This window comes from Schistocerca gregaria, chromosome 3 (genome assembly GCF_023897955.1).
Source record: "Schistocerca gregaria isolate iqSchGreg1 chromosome 3, iqSchGreg1.2, whole genome shotgun sequence".
Taxonomy (NCBI): Eukaryota; Metazoa; Arthropoda; class Insecta; order Orthoptera; family Acrididae; genus Schistocerca; species Schistocerca gregaria.
The window spans coordinates 248,165,183-248,180,917 of NC_064922.1; the positions used below are offsets into that span (position 1 = coordinate 248,165,183).

At 43.7% G+C, this 15,735-nt stretch overlaps 1 protein-coding gene across 5 annotated transcripts in view; it reads left to right on the top strand.

The window, feature by feature from the left end:
• The window catches only part of LOC126356271 (macrophage colony-stimulating factor 1 receptor-like), a 276,453-nt gene that overhangs the window by 110,558 nt on the left and 150,160 nt on the right, over positions 1-15,735 (top strand). The window lies entirely within an intron of this gene.

Below are 15,735 nucleotides of genomic sequence, written 5' to 3' on the forward strand. Positions count from 1 at the left end.
TGGTAACAAAAATATGTAAGCAGAACAGACACGGCCTGGGATCGCCCTAGCGTAGATATGGGCTGCAAATGGTAAAATTAATTTGGATAAGCGACGTGACAAAGGGCATATTATTATTACGTAGAGCCTGTGGACAAGTACCTGGAAAACGGCAAAATTGGTCGAATGTTCACGTTCTACTGTCGTGTGCATCTACGGAAGGAGGTAGAAGGACAGTGAAACTACCACGAGGCGCTAAATTGTTGGACGTCCACGACTCTTCACAGAACGTGGGGTTCGGATACTTGTCTGCCCTATAAAGTAGGAATCTCTGCTGAAAGAGCACAAAACTGGTACACTCAAACTTATTTCGGAGCACACTGTTCATCGTACATTGTCCAACACGGAGCTCCGCAGCAGACCACCCCTCGTACTCAGATGTTGACCCATCGATATCGCCAATTACGATTGCAGTGGGCGCGGAACCATCGGGATTCGACCGTCGATCACTGGAAACGTGTCGGCTCTTCGGGAAAATCACATTTGCGCTACACTAGGTCGATGGTCGTCTCTACAAAGGCCGTCATCGAGGTGAACGGTGGCTCGAAACATGCAACGCGTCACGGACACAGGCTGGTGGGAGCAGTGTTATGCTATGGGAAGTATTTTGCTTGCTTACTTGAGACCTGTGGTAGTAATCGATGACAGCTGCGATACACCTTCGTCCCCTCATGCTTGATGTCTTCCCCGAAGGCGATGTCATTTTTCAGCAGAATAATTGTCCGGGTCTCGGAGCCAGAAACGTGACACAGTGGTTTGAGGAGCATTGTAGTGAACTCACGTTCATGTCTCGGCGAGCAGATTCACCTGGTGTGAATTCTATGGAACCCATCTGGGTCGCACGCAAATCTGCGGCCAGTTATTTACGCGAATTACACGACCTGTGCGTACACATAGCCTACCAACACAGTCGGATCCGTGATACACAGAAGTATTGATACATTTCGTTCCAAAGATGGACAAACAAGCTATTAAGCAGATGGTCATAATGTTTTGGTGTGTATAGTAATTCAGTTTGACAGTGTCAGACTTTCTTTCAAGACGGGCACGCCACAATGAATTTGAATTACTTCAGTGAGAGAGTTGTATTAACTTCCTGCAAGCTCGGAAACAGAAAGACAATATTTCAATCATTTTACGTATCACCAGTTTCATAAAAGCTCCATGCCTTCCCAAAAGCTAACAACTGGGTATCATCTTGTCTTTGACTATCGATCGCCGAAATACTTCAAACTTCAATGAATCCAAAATTCTCAACTTTACCTGATTACAAGAAAATCAAACTTCTCGTGATGAAGTCAGATTTAAATTCAAATTGCTATTTCTACATAAGCATTCACTTTACAAGGTCATAAAGGATAAACAAATAACTTCTCACATCAACTAATGTACACTCCTGGAAATGGAAAAAAGAACACATTGACACCGGTGTGTCAGGACACTGCGAGAGGGCTGTACAAGCAATGATCACACACACGGCACAGAGGACACACCAGGAACCGCGGTGTTGGCCGTCGAATGGCGCTAGCTGCGCAGCATTTGTGCACCGCCGCCGTCAGTGTCAGCCAGTTTGCCGTGGCATACGGAGCTCCATCGCAGTCTTTAACACTGGTAGCATGCCGCGACAGCGTGGACGTGAACCGTATGTGCAGTTGACGGACTTTGAGCGAGGGCGTATAGTGGGCATGCGGGAGGCCGGGTGGACGTACCGCCGAATTGCTCAACACGTGGGGCGTGAGGTCTCCACAGTACATCGATATTGTCGCCAGTGGTCGGCGGAAGGTGCACGTGCCCGTCGACCTGGGACCGGACCGCAGCGACGCACAAATGCACGCCAAGACCGTAGGATCCTACGCAGCGCCGTAGGGGACCACACCGCCACTTCCCAGCAAATTAGGGACACTGTTGCTCCTGGGGTATCGGCGAGGACCATTCGCAACCGTCTCCATGAAGCTGGGCTACGGTCCCGCACACCGTTAGGCCGTCTTCCGCTCACGCCCCAACATCGTGCAGCCCGCCTCCAGTGGTGTCGCGACAGGCGTGAATGGAGGGACGAATGGAGACGTGTCGTCTTCAGCGATGAGAGTCGCTTCTGCCTTGGTGCCAATGATGGTCATATGCGTGTTTGGCGCCGTGCAGGTGAGCGCCACAATCAGGACTGCATACGACCGAGGCACACAGGGCCAACACCCGGCATCATGGTGTGGGGAGCGATCTCCTACACTGGCCGTACACCTCTGGTGATCGTCGAGGGGACACTGAATAGTGCACGGTACATCCAAACCATCATCGAACCCATAGTTCTACCATTCCTAGACCGGCAAGGGAACTTGCTGTTCCAACAGGACAATGCACGTCCGCATGTATACCCTTCCACCCAACGTGCTCTAGAAGGTGTAAGTCAACTACCCTGGCCAGCAAAATCTCCGGATCTGTCCCCCATTGAGCATGTTTGGGACTGGATGAAGCGTCGTCTCACGCGGTCTGCACGTCCAGCACGAACGCTGGTCCAACTGAGGAGCCAGGTGGAAATGGCATGGCAAACCGTTCCACAGGACTACATCCAGCATCTCTACGATCGTCTCCATGGGAGAATAGCAGCCTGCATTGCTGCGAAAGGTGGATATACACCTTACTAGTGCCGATATTGTGCATGCTCTGTTGCCTGTGTCTATGTGCCTGTGGTTCTGTCAGTGTGATCATGTGATGTATCTGAACCCAGGAATGTGTCAATAAAGTTTCCCCTTCCTGGGACAATGAATTCACGGTGTTCTTATTTCAATTTCCAGGAGTGTATTTTATTGCACGTAAGTTCTACATCAACATCGATGTTAGTCGTATGAGATCAAGACTGTTGCGGTCACCAGTCCGAAAACTGGCTTGATGCAGCTCTGCGTGCTACTCTATACTGTGCCAGCCTCTTGATCTCCTAATAACTACTGCTACCAAAAAAAATGGCTCTGAGCACTATGGGACTTAACATCTGTGGTCATCAGTCCCCTAGAACTTAGAACTACTTAAACCTAACTAACCTAAGGACATCACACACATCCATGCCCGAGGCAGGATTCGAACCTGCGACCGTAGCAGTCACGCGGTTCCGGACTGAGCGCCTTAACCGCGAGACCACCGCGGCCGGCTACTGCTACCCACAACTTTCTGAATATGCATACTGTATTCATCTCTTGGTCTCCCTCTACGTTTTTAGCCCCCACACTTCCCTCCAATACTAAATTATTGATCCCTTGATGTCTCAGAATGTACCCTAACAACCTATCTCTTCTTCTTGTCAGGTTGTGCCACAAATTTCTTGTCTCCCCAATTCTATTCAGTACCTCCTCATTAGTTACGCGATCTACCGATCTAATCTTCAGCATTTTTCCGTAGCACCACATTTCGAAAGCTTCTTTTATCTTATTGTCTAAACTGTTTATCATTTGTGTTACATTTCCATACAGGGCTACACTCCAGACAAATACTTTCAGAAAAGACTTCCTAACTCTTAAATCTATATTTGATGTTAACAGATTTCTGTTTTTCAGAAATACTTTTCTTGAAAGTGACAGTCTACATTTTATATCCTCTCTACTTCGGCGATCATGAGTAATTTTGCTGCCCAATTACCAAAGCTCATCTACTACTTTAAGCATCTCACTTTCTAATCTAATTCCATCAGCATCACCTTATTTAATTCGCCTACATTCCATTACTCTTGTCTTGATTTTGTTGACGTTCATCTTATATCCTCCTTTCAAGACACTGTCCATTCCGTTCAACCTTTCTTCCAAGTCTTTTGCTGTCTCTGACGGAACTACAATGTCATCACCAAGCCTCGAGGTTTTTATTTCTTCTTCTTGAACTTTTGATTCCTATTCCACATCTTTCTTTGGTTTCCTTTACTGCTTGCTGAGTGTACAAATTGAATAACATCGGGGATAGGTTACAGCCCTATCTCACACCCTTCTCAACAACTGCTTCCCTTTCATGATTCTCAACTCTTATTAATGCAGCCTGGTTTCTATACAAGTTGTAAATAGCTTTTCACTCCCTGCATTTTATCCTGCTACATTCAGAATTTGAAGGGGAGTATTCCAGTCAATATTGTCAAAAGCTTTGTCTAAGACTACAAATGCTATAAACATAGGTTTGCCTTTCGTTAACCTATTTTCTAATGTAAGTCGGAATGTAAGTATTGCCTTGCGTGTTTCTACAGGTCACTGGAATCCAAACTGATCTTCCCCGAGGTCGCCTTCTATCAGTTTTTCCGTTCTTCTGTAAAGAATTCGTACTAATATTATGCAACTACGACGCATTGCTGATAGTTCGGTAATTTTCACCCTGTCACTGCTTTCCTTGAAATTGGAATTGTTGCATTCTTCTTGAAGTCTATTTCGCCTGTCACATACATCTTACACACCAGATGGAATAGTTTTGTCACGGCTGGCTCTCCCAAGCCCATCAGTAGTTTTGACCGTATATCAGATACTCCTTATGTCGACTGAGATCTGTCACAGCTCCGTCAAATTCTTCTCGCAGTAACGCATCTCGCATCTCATTTTCACCTACGTCCATAGCTTTTCTATAACATTGCCTTCAGGCTCATCTCCCTTGCGTAGACCCTCTATATAATCCTTCCACCTTCCAACTTTCCCGTCTTTGCTTAGTACTGGTTTCCCATCTGAGCACTTGACATTCATACAGCTGCTTCTCCTTTCCCCAAAGGCCCCTTTTTCCTGTAGGCGGTATCTATCTTTTCCCTAATGAAATATGCTTACATTTGTTCTCTAGCCATTGCTGCTTAACCATTTTGTACTTCCTGTCACTCTGCCTTTTTAAACGTTTGTATTCGCTTTCGTCTGCTTCATTTGCTGCATTTTTATGCTTTCTTCTTTCATTAATTAAATTCAATATCTCCTGTGTTAGGCCTTGTCTTTTTACATATTTGGTCATGCACTGTCGTGACTATTTCATCTCTCAAAGCTATCCATTCCTTTCCCATGCTCTAGTCAACCATTGCCTAATGCTCCCTCAGAAACTCTCAGCAGCCTCTGGTTCTTTCAACTTATCCAGGTCCCATCTCCATAATTTATTACCTTTTTCCAGTTTCTTCAGTTATAATATACAGTTCATAACCAGTAAATTGTGGTCAGAGTCCACACCTACCTGGTTCCTAAATCTCAGTCTTACCATTCTATAATCAACCTGAAACCTTCTGGTGTCTCCAAGTCTCCTCCATATATACAGCCTTCTTTTATGATTCTTAAACAGAGTATTAGCGATGATTAAATTATATTCCGTGCAAAATTTTACCAGGCGGCTTCCTCTTTCATTTCTACTATGTTTCCTTCTCTTCTTTTTCCTGCTATCGAATTACAGTCTACCGTCACTATCAAATTTTCGTCTTCCTCAACTACCTGAATAATTTCTTTTATCTCGTCACATGTTCCTCGATATCTTCATAATCTGCAGAGCTACTCGGCATATAACTTGTACTACTGTGGTGGGTTTGGGCTTCGTGTCTATCTTGGCTCTAAAAGTGCGCCAACTATGCTATTCATAGTAGCTAACACGCATTCCTATTTTCGTATACATTATTAAACCTAGTACTGCACCATGTTTGTTGTATCTACGTGATCAGAAGTCCTGTTCTTCCTGCCACTGCCACCGAACTCCACTAATTCCCACTACACATAATTTCAAGCTATCCATTTCCCTTTTTAAATTTTCTAACCTACCTGCCTTATTAAGTGATCTAACATTCTACCCTCCGATCCGTAGCATGCCAGTTTTGTTTTCAAAAAAAAGGTTCAAATGGCTCTGAGCACTATGGGACTTAACATCTACGTTCATCAGTCCCCTAGAACTGCTTAAACCTAACTAACCTAAGGACATCACACAACACCCAGCCATCACGAGGCAGAGAAAATCCCTGACCCCGCCGGGAATCGAACCCGGGAACCCGGGCGTGGGAAGCGAGAACGCTACCGCACGACCACGAGATGCGGGCTTTTTTACCTGTTGAGGACTTCCTCCTGAGCTGTCCCCTTCCGGAGATCCTAATGGGGGACTATTTTATCTCCGGAATATTCCGGAGGTTAAGACTAAAGCTAAATAATTATCATTACATTTTTAATTTACGAAATTGATCGCCCATTATTATGTTTGTTGAAGACAGTTAAATCCATTTAGTCTTAAGTAAATCGGAGGACGATAACACACGCTAACGGAATCTTTTTTTCACGCGATGTCCTTCGCGTTTTGAACAACAGCGGTCAGCTTTATGTTTGATGGCAGTGCCTAAGACGATGCTTACGTCGTCTTACGAAAAAAATAAATAAATAAAATAAATTAAGTGTGTGTGTGTGTGTGTGTGTGTGTGTGTATTATACATGTGTTTATAAATATGTATCTCTATGTGTGTATGCACAAGGTGAGTTTATGACGAAGTTACAAACTTTCAGGAATTATGGGGAATGCTAAAGGTATCAATTTGAGGCAAGGGACTCTCGTCCGTAAACCGCCGAGTCTAAAGTTATAAACGAAAAACGTTCTGATACCTCTGACAGTGGATCACATGCGGTGGTACTGTTACCGTAGGTTAGGTAATCCCGAAGAGCATTTAGGTGTAGAGGCTGGGAGAGTAACTCAACTAATTCGATGCAATACTGTGTACTGACATGAGCAATCTTGGTATAGAATGTCGGTACTGTAGTAGACTACAAGTACTAATGTCGATCAGTCCTAATCAAATGGAGCTGTATACCGTGACGGAACATGATTTTCGTGTGTGGGCAAGGAAATGGAAGCAGCAGAGAAGCGGAAAGGTTATACAACACTAAATATTCGTGTAGAAGACTTCAGGCTCACACCCTGTTTCCAAGTCTGTTGCAACGATTAAATGGAACAGGGGAGTTGATACGACAGTACTGCGACCTAGGAAGACGAGCATGGGTTTCATACTTGAAAAATTGCGAAACTTCTTACACTTAGCTACGAAATTCATGCTTGAATATGACCAGATGTGTTTATGGGTCGGCGAAGCGTGTCTTCGCATCTTTGCCGGACCATTTAGTGTTTCAGTCTGCCTTTAACCTAGTCTTAGCCTCTCAGTGATATAAAGATGAGCAAGGAACAACCAGTGGTTCGCCTTCCATGTCAAACCGTAGATTCCTTTCACTGGTGAGATTAAGTGGATGGGCTAGGGACACACAAGTTGCCGGCGTGGCGTCCGACTGAAAGACTTTGTCAGGCCGTTGAGCCACATGACGTTATTATGTTTACGGAAGGTAACTACAGTTCTTTGCCTTCTTCTTCCGATTTTGTAACTAACTTACCGAGAACGAATGTTCTCCGAAATGTCGTACACAATGGCATTTTCCACATAATAAGAAAAATTAGCATGTCAATAGCTTGAACACAATACGAGTAGGATCGTTGAAACAACATTTCCCGACTGGGCCACGGTACAAGGTGCACTACATTAACACACTTATTTGCTATTGTAGGAGCTTATTGTTAGGCAGTTTTCGTATTACATGTGTAAATAAGGAGTATGAAATTGGCAGGTTCTCAATTTCAAAGAAATGTAAGGTGGTAAAAGCTTTCAAAATTGCGTTGAATGCATCCACTGCTTTAATTCGTGTGCTAGAACAGCTACCGCATAGTAGCATCACAGTACTCTGACAACAGGGACATCTATCGGTGCCTTCTAGAAACCTGGACCCGAGCAGCGTGTTCGTACATGTTGCGAAGTACTTAATATTTACCGACTATTTTTGTTCGCGCGTTTTTTTTAGTATTTCGGTAAAATGGATAAATTTTAATACTGGGCAGAAGGAAAGTTATTTTGACGGTTTCCACTTTCTGGAAAAAGATTTGTTAAGAGAATGATCGTTCTCTATCGACACGAACGAAACAGGCCTGGTTACGTCACATATTGCAAAACGGCTACTCCGCGGAAGAAATCATATTGTGTTGTCCAGTTTGCGAATGTAACTCCGTAGTGAAAGTGCAAAGACGTTTCAGGTTGAGCTACCGAACTGATACTCAGAATGGATGGAACATTCGCAGATGGTACCAACAGTTTGTAGACACATGACGTGTACGTAAATGAAAGAGTCCTGGCCGCCCTCGTGTTTCCGATGAAAATGTAGCACGAATTCAAACCGCTTTCCATGTAGTCCTACAAAATCAACTCTTCGTGCCAGTCGGGAGTTACAGCTGCCTACAACAACAATTTGATGCGCTGTGAGACACCGCTTGGTTATGAAGCCGTACAATTTACTGACTCTATGTCGTTATGACAAATGAAAACATATTGTATTTTCTTCAGAATGCTGTTGGCAATAATAAAACTTTCACACAATGCATCGTGTTCAGTGGTGAAGCGACTTTCACGTTAGTTGGTAAGTAAAGAACAGAACGTTCGAATTTGGGTCCTATAGAACCCACATACACACAGCAAGCATGTACGAGATTCACCCAAAGTCATTGTGTTTCGTGCGAAATCCCATTCTAGTTCGACAGATTCACGGTTAATGGTCAGCAGTATCTTGTTATATGACAAAACTGGTTGTTTCCGAGGCTGAACGAGGACAATTTCATTTCTCGACAACACGCGGCACCCCCTCACTAGTTCGTGATGACCGAAACACTACCGAGCCACTGGATTGGTCGTCCTAGTATCGACGACTTGGCACATCTCAGCTGGCCTCCCCTGTTACAGGATCTGACGCCCTATGACTTCTGCCCGTGGGCTTTCATTAAGGACAACGCTTATGCACTAGCTTTACAACACAACTTCGAAGAGTTGAAGAACAGGATCCGTACAGCTATAAGATCAGTGACGACGTCCACGTGCTTATCTGAGTGGTAATGTGTTTTCCTACCATGGAGCGCGCCCGGATTCGATTCCGGTCCGGGTCGGGGATTTTCTCCACTCATGGAGTGGGTGTTGTGTTGCCCTCGTCACCGACGCGCAAGTCGCCCATGTGGCGTCGCCTGAAATAAGACTTGCAACCCGCGGCCGAACTTCCCCGGATGGGGCCTCCGGCCAACAATACCACACGACCATTTCATTTTTTTCATAAGAGGAGATGGGCATGATTATTCGAGTATGAGATGAATTCGAGTACCGATGTGAGATTGTTCTTGTCACTGGTGGAGGACACTGAACATCTGTAATCTAAACTTCAGAGATTCATAAATATGTGTCCCAGAGTTGTAAGTCTTACAGTTTGATAAATATATGCGTCCAAAATACGTATATTCTTTCTGAAACACCCAATATTTAAAGTGAAAAAATAAACTATGAGAAAGTTTTGTGGAAAATTAATGCCCAATTTGTTGAACCCTCGGCATGAGCAAAGGCGAAAACGAATTTCTCAGCAACGTTGGACTATTAATACATTTTTTTTTAAAATCCGTTTTATGAAGTGTCTGGGAATAACGCGACGAAAAAGAAAGATGCATATCTTAGAATTTATTGCGATTATTGCGTTATTTTTTATACATCTTGCAAGAAGCTCTGATAGTCTTATACCTGGATAACAATAACAAAATGATTGACAGCACAGCGCAGTTGGACATGGTAGAGGGATGTTGTCGGTTCGTCGGTACATACAAGCTCACTGTGGCTCTAGTAGCAATAGCTACACAGTTCCGCACTGTTATCTCTCATGCTCCCTGTAAACGTGCAGCATTCAGTTTGCTTTAAAGAATCTTCACATCCTTGTCGGTTAAGGAACGTACTCCCGTGTACAAAATGATACCGTTTCTCTGTTATTTGTATAATTCAACAAATGCAGCAGTATGCGCACTGTATTCACGTTTAGTTGGCGTATTCCATACGAAAGGGGTGTTCAAATGGATTTGAAACCTTCCTGTGAATACAATAAATAACAACATTAAATTAATACAAACTTATTTAGTAGTAACCAGTGATGTAGTGTACATACAGTACATCATACGAGTACAGCGGGGAGTTCCTAAATGCGATATGAGATTTATTTTGGAAGCACAGTAGGTGTTACTCACTCAAAATATGAAACACAAATTTGACGAATTACGACAAAGGGTTAAATGTCACTTTCAAGGGAATGGTCCAATCCGACATTGCAAAACATCCCATGAAATTTTTTATACAGGAAGAGCTCTCCAAAACAAAGGACCCTATCAAAATTGTAGCTGCTAAGACGAAAGATTCAATCTGTATATTGAGCAAGCAGTAAAGGAAACAAAAGAAAAATTCGGAGTAGGTATTCAAATCTATGGAGAAGAAATAAAAACTTTGAGGTTTGCCGATGACATTGTAATTCTGTCAGAGACAGCAAAGGACTTGGAAGAGCAGTTGAACGGAACGCACAGTGTCTTGAAACGAAGATATAAGATGAACATCAACAAAAGCAAAACTAGGATAATGAAATGTAGTTGAATTAAGTCGGGTGATGCTGAGGGAATTAGAAAAGGAAATGAGATACTTAAAGTAGTAAAGGAGTTTTGCTATTTGAGGAGCAAAATAACTGGTGATGGTCGAAGTAGAGAAGATCTAAAATGTAGACTGGCAATGGCAAGGAAGGCGTTTCTGAAGAAGAGAAATTTGTTAACATCGAGTATAGATTTAAGTGTCAGGCAGTCGTTTCTGAAAGTATTTGTATGGAGTGTAGCCACATATGGAAGTGAAACATGGACGATAAATAGTTTGGACAAGAAGAGAATACAAGCTTTTGAAATGTGGTGCTACAGGAAAATGCTGAAGATTAGATCGGTAGATCACACAACTAATGAGGAGGTATTCAATAGAATGGGGGAGAACAGGAGTTTGTGGCACAAGTGACAAGAAGTAGGGATCGGTTGGTAGGACATGTTCTGAGGCATCAAGGAATCACAAATTTAGCATTGGAGGGCAGCGTGGAAGGTAAAAATCGTAGAGGGAGACCAAGAGATGAATACACTAAGCAGATACAGAAGGATGTAGGTTGCAGTAGGTACTGGGAGATAAAGAAGCTTGCACAGGATAGAGTAGCATGGAGAGCAGCATCGAACCAGTCTCTGGACTGAAGATCACAACAACAACAAGACGTATTTAAAAAGTGTTGAAAATCTCGTAGCTCGCCAGGTAGCTGGAGAATTGTACACGCCTGCCGAAGCAGACTGCGCGTGCGCAACATGACAGGTGCATGTCCTTGGTCGATGGGGCATCGGTAAACAGATAAAACTACTGGCAATGGCTGTAATTTGTAAAGGGAATTTCAGTTTTCGTTGGTAGTTTCGCTGAAACGATTGTCCACAGATACTGTTCACTCAAATTTGTAACTCATTTGATATCCATAATAATTGCCAGTTGCACAGTAGGGCAGTGTCTGTATTTTACAGTGTCTGTATAGTTTGATGCAGCCTTCCTTCACAAAAAAACCCACATAAAAAGTCCAGCAGGGTCCGGCGAGCATGGTGGCCATAGCGTACGTCCGCCTCTTACAATGCATCTGCCGGCCGCTGTGGCCGAGCGGTTCTAGGCGCTTCAGTCTGGAACCGCGCGACCGCTACGGTCGCAGGTTCGAATCCTGCCTCCGCCGTGGCTGTGTGTGATGTCCTTAGGCTAGTTAGGCTTAAGTAGTTCTAAGTTCTAGTTGACTGATGACCTCAGATGTTAAGTCCCATAGTGCTCAGAGCCATTTGAACTATTTGAACAACGCATCTGAACTGGAATGCCTTGTCAAGAAAGGAGCCCACTGTTTTGGTAAGTGGTGACGAGCCTCATCCTACGGTGACCGGGAGCAACTTACTGTAGAACGCCATACTTCTGCAGCACGTCCAGATACGAGGTTTCAGTGACTGTGGGTTCATGAGAGAAGACTGGTCCAATGATTCCAGTCTGGAGAAGGCTGCGCGGAACATTCAAGTTGTCACCTTCGTACCCAGCGATAGCACGCAGATCTGCAGTCCCCCACAAACTCACAAACTGCATTTGTGTCTGTTCCCTTTCACCACTCATAAAATTCAGCTTCCTCCGAAAAGTCTATCATTGGAAAATAGTAGACATTCTCGCCACGTTCCAGTATCAGCGCAGCAAACTGTTTTCGAAGAGCGTGGAGCAGCTGCAGTCTGCAACACTGTAAACGCAAGCGTTTGTGTTCGTAATGAATTGTGGATTTGTGACCCCTCTGGACTTCTTTCTGCTGGGTTTGTGAAAGGGCAACTGTCTGGCACTCGTGTGGCTGATACTGCAGATATTTGTGACCGAATACGGCGCCAGTAGGACTGGGCACAGTAACGATGCTAGCGATTATGTGGCGGAGATCCAATGTCGTCCAGACATATTCAGCGTTACTCATGGCTGTCAGGACGACATATACTAAACGTTTGAGTTCTTCTAGCTGTCTGTGAAAACGGTATCCCAATAAACGCAACAGTTCCCAAAAGTATCTTACTTTTTCGCCAATTCACTCGCGAACACCCAGTGTTTTGTTGCTACGAAAGAGATATGGGTCCGTCACTTCCTATCAGAAACGAACCAGCAACCAAAGCAATATGCGGTAAAATCAAATAATGGTGAACTTGACTTCATCCATCGGAAAGATTATTGTTGTTATTATTATCCGGTTTCACAATGTAACAATTTACCCGAAGATTACACATCAAATTTGATTGTCATCCTCAATTTTTGTCTATGTATCCATAAATTTTCTTCAACATTTCTTCTTCTGGTAAAGGTCTGAATACATTGAATCCATCTGGACTGCGGTCTCCCTCTTTACTTTCTTCCTGGTGGCTGCCATTTCACAATTCTCCTTTGACATGCTTTTTGTCTGTCCATACCATAACAGTTGTTTTTCTTTTATAAAATCTGCAATTGAATTTGTAACGTCCATTTTCTTCCAGATGGCTTCATCTCTGACTCTTTCTCGCCTAGTTATCCCTGCGGACCGCCTCCAAAAGTCCATCTCCGTTGCCGTCAACGTTTTTACTATTTGCGATTTAACTGTCCATAGTTCTGATCCATAAGTCATAATGCTTCTGATAATTGCGGTGAATATTTTTTTATTTCCTTTCTGAATAAAATACTATTTACTGTTCCAATAGTAAAGTTCCTAGCATTTATTCTTGAATTAATTTCCTTGTCATGTTTTCCATCTTTTGTGAAATTGACTCCTAGATATTTGTACTCTTCAGTGTGTGTAATAGTTCCCGCCCCTTCTTCCAGTGTCAAATCTTGATTTGTGTGTCCTATTACCATATATTTTGTTTGATTCCTGTTGACCTGAAGTCCCCATTTTTGATACTACTCTATTAGTTTCCTTGTAATGTGCTCTATTTCCGGATAAGTTATGCCAGAGTTAAAATATTACATAAAACGATCTTGATCGCATAACAACACTTTTATTCGAAAGTGGTGACTGATTTCAAACCGATATGAATCATCTTCGGACCATACTCTGTAATTTAGAGTACAACAGAACAGTGAAAACATTAAAGTTATAAACATTAAATTAGGCATAAATTATACGATGTTACACCGAATGATGAGGTGTGGAGATGAGCGCACGGAGCACGAACAGTGGATACCAACCACTGACGTCGACTGCGGACTGTTTGTCGCTGTGAGGGAGTTAGATACCAGGAGCTCCGCACCTTGCTGTTATCCTACGTCATCTTCAGCCAGTAGGGTACAATGTACACGATACATGACGTACAGCATGAACATAAATCTTAGTACTGTTCTGGCTATTATCGTAGGTTATATCTGTGTAACAATTTATATGTTATACAGTTAAAATATTAAATAATACAGTGTACCTCCAGTAATACAGACGCCCTGATAGTACGTACGGAAGGCTGTGTAATCATTGCCTTGAATTTAATTACGAATTACTGTTGTACTCTAAATTGCAGAGTATGGGCCGAAGATGATCAAAAAATGGTTCAAATGGCTCTGAGCACTATGGGACTCAACTGCTGTGGTCATTAGTCCCCTAGAACTTAGAACTAACCTAAGGACATCACACACATCCATGCCCGAGGCAGGATTCGAACCTGCGACCGTAGCAGTCGCACGGCTCCGGACAGCGCGCCTAGAACCGCGAGACCACCGCGGCCGGCGGAAGATGATCCACATCGGTTCGAAACCGGTCATCGCTTATGAATAAAGGTGTGTTAATGCGATCAAGAAGGTTCTACGAAGTGCGCTCAGTAAGTAACGCGACACTTTTTTTTTTTGCCTGAAAGCAGGTTGTTGGTTTTATTCAGGATTACAATACAGCATAATTTTATTCGCCATTCTTTTGGCTGCAAAACATTGTTTTTCAGAATAATCTCCTCTGAATGTGACGGCCTTACGCCACCTTTCTGGTTCAAATGGCTCTGAGCTCTATGGGACTTAACATTTGAGGTCATCAGTCCCCTAGAACTTAGAACTACTTAAACCTAACTAACCTAAGGACATCACACATATCCATGCCCGAGGCAGGATTCGAACCTGCGACAGTAGCGGTCGCGCGGTTCCAGACTGAAGCGCCTCCAACCGCTCGGCCACAACGGCCGGCTGCACTGCTAAGGGTATCCTACGACTTCCACATCGCTGGCAGCGGGTTATACATAATGCGCTGATGACTACTTTGAAAAACAGTAAAACTTTGAAACACATATCTATTTTGTACGAGCTGTGAATAAATAGTTGCCGCTATTGAAGTTCCAATCCTCGTATATGTGAATATCGCTGGGCCATGTCTTGGGTCACCTCAGTGTGTCGTTGTGTTTCCAAGTATATTTGTTTGTTACTGAGCAACAAAAATACACTCTTGAGAAACTGTTACCGTTGTCTGACATTTTTGGAACCTAATGTTAGTTGCGAGAAGCATACTTGATTCGGGCCGCATGCTGCCGCCGGCTGCAGTTTGACGAGCATTGCACTGAAGGCTATACGGTGCCCCAAGGTACGCTCAGGTTACCTGCAAAAAGCCCATGAAAATTAGTGTAGTGGTTTTGGAGATCCGCTTGTTCTAAGAGATACAGGCAGACACGACAGTTTTTCAGGTTCATTTATTAGTATAGATGTACAGCTTAGCTGAATCGTCCTGTATGTTTTCGACAAACCACCTTACGACCTGCTGCGGGGGGAAGCTTCAAGTGTCACTGTTGTTATCCTATTCCCTGTCTCATTCGCGAGAGAAGGCTCAATGTTTACTGAGTCAGATGTCTGAGAGAGGAAGTAATATGTCGCATGAGTTTTATTGAAGCGCGAGTTACCGGAATTTTAACAATAACCTCTCCGTTGTGAACGACGCTACACTTATTAGCGTCTGCCACTGGAGCCTGATGAGGATGTCAGTAATGTTCATGCGCTTACTAAGTGAACCTACGCGAAACGTGTAACTCTTACTTGGACGTTCAGTATCTCCTGTATTAATCTATCTGGCAAAGCATTCAGCCTGACGAGAAACGCGCAAGAATCACTCAGGCTATGGCTCGTGAAACTACATATTATGTGGAGTCATTACAAGTCCTTAGGATTCTCCTAATGACTGTCTCACAAGTATCTACCGCAGGCAGTTCCCGTGTGTCCCTCCAGTTTAAGTCGCCTTGGGCGTATACTCCTAGATGTTTAGTATAGTGTCTCGTTTCAAACACTGAATGGAAAACATATAATCGAACAATAATTCGCTTTGTCGGCCGGTGTGGTCGAGCGGTTCTAGGCGATTC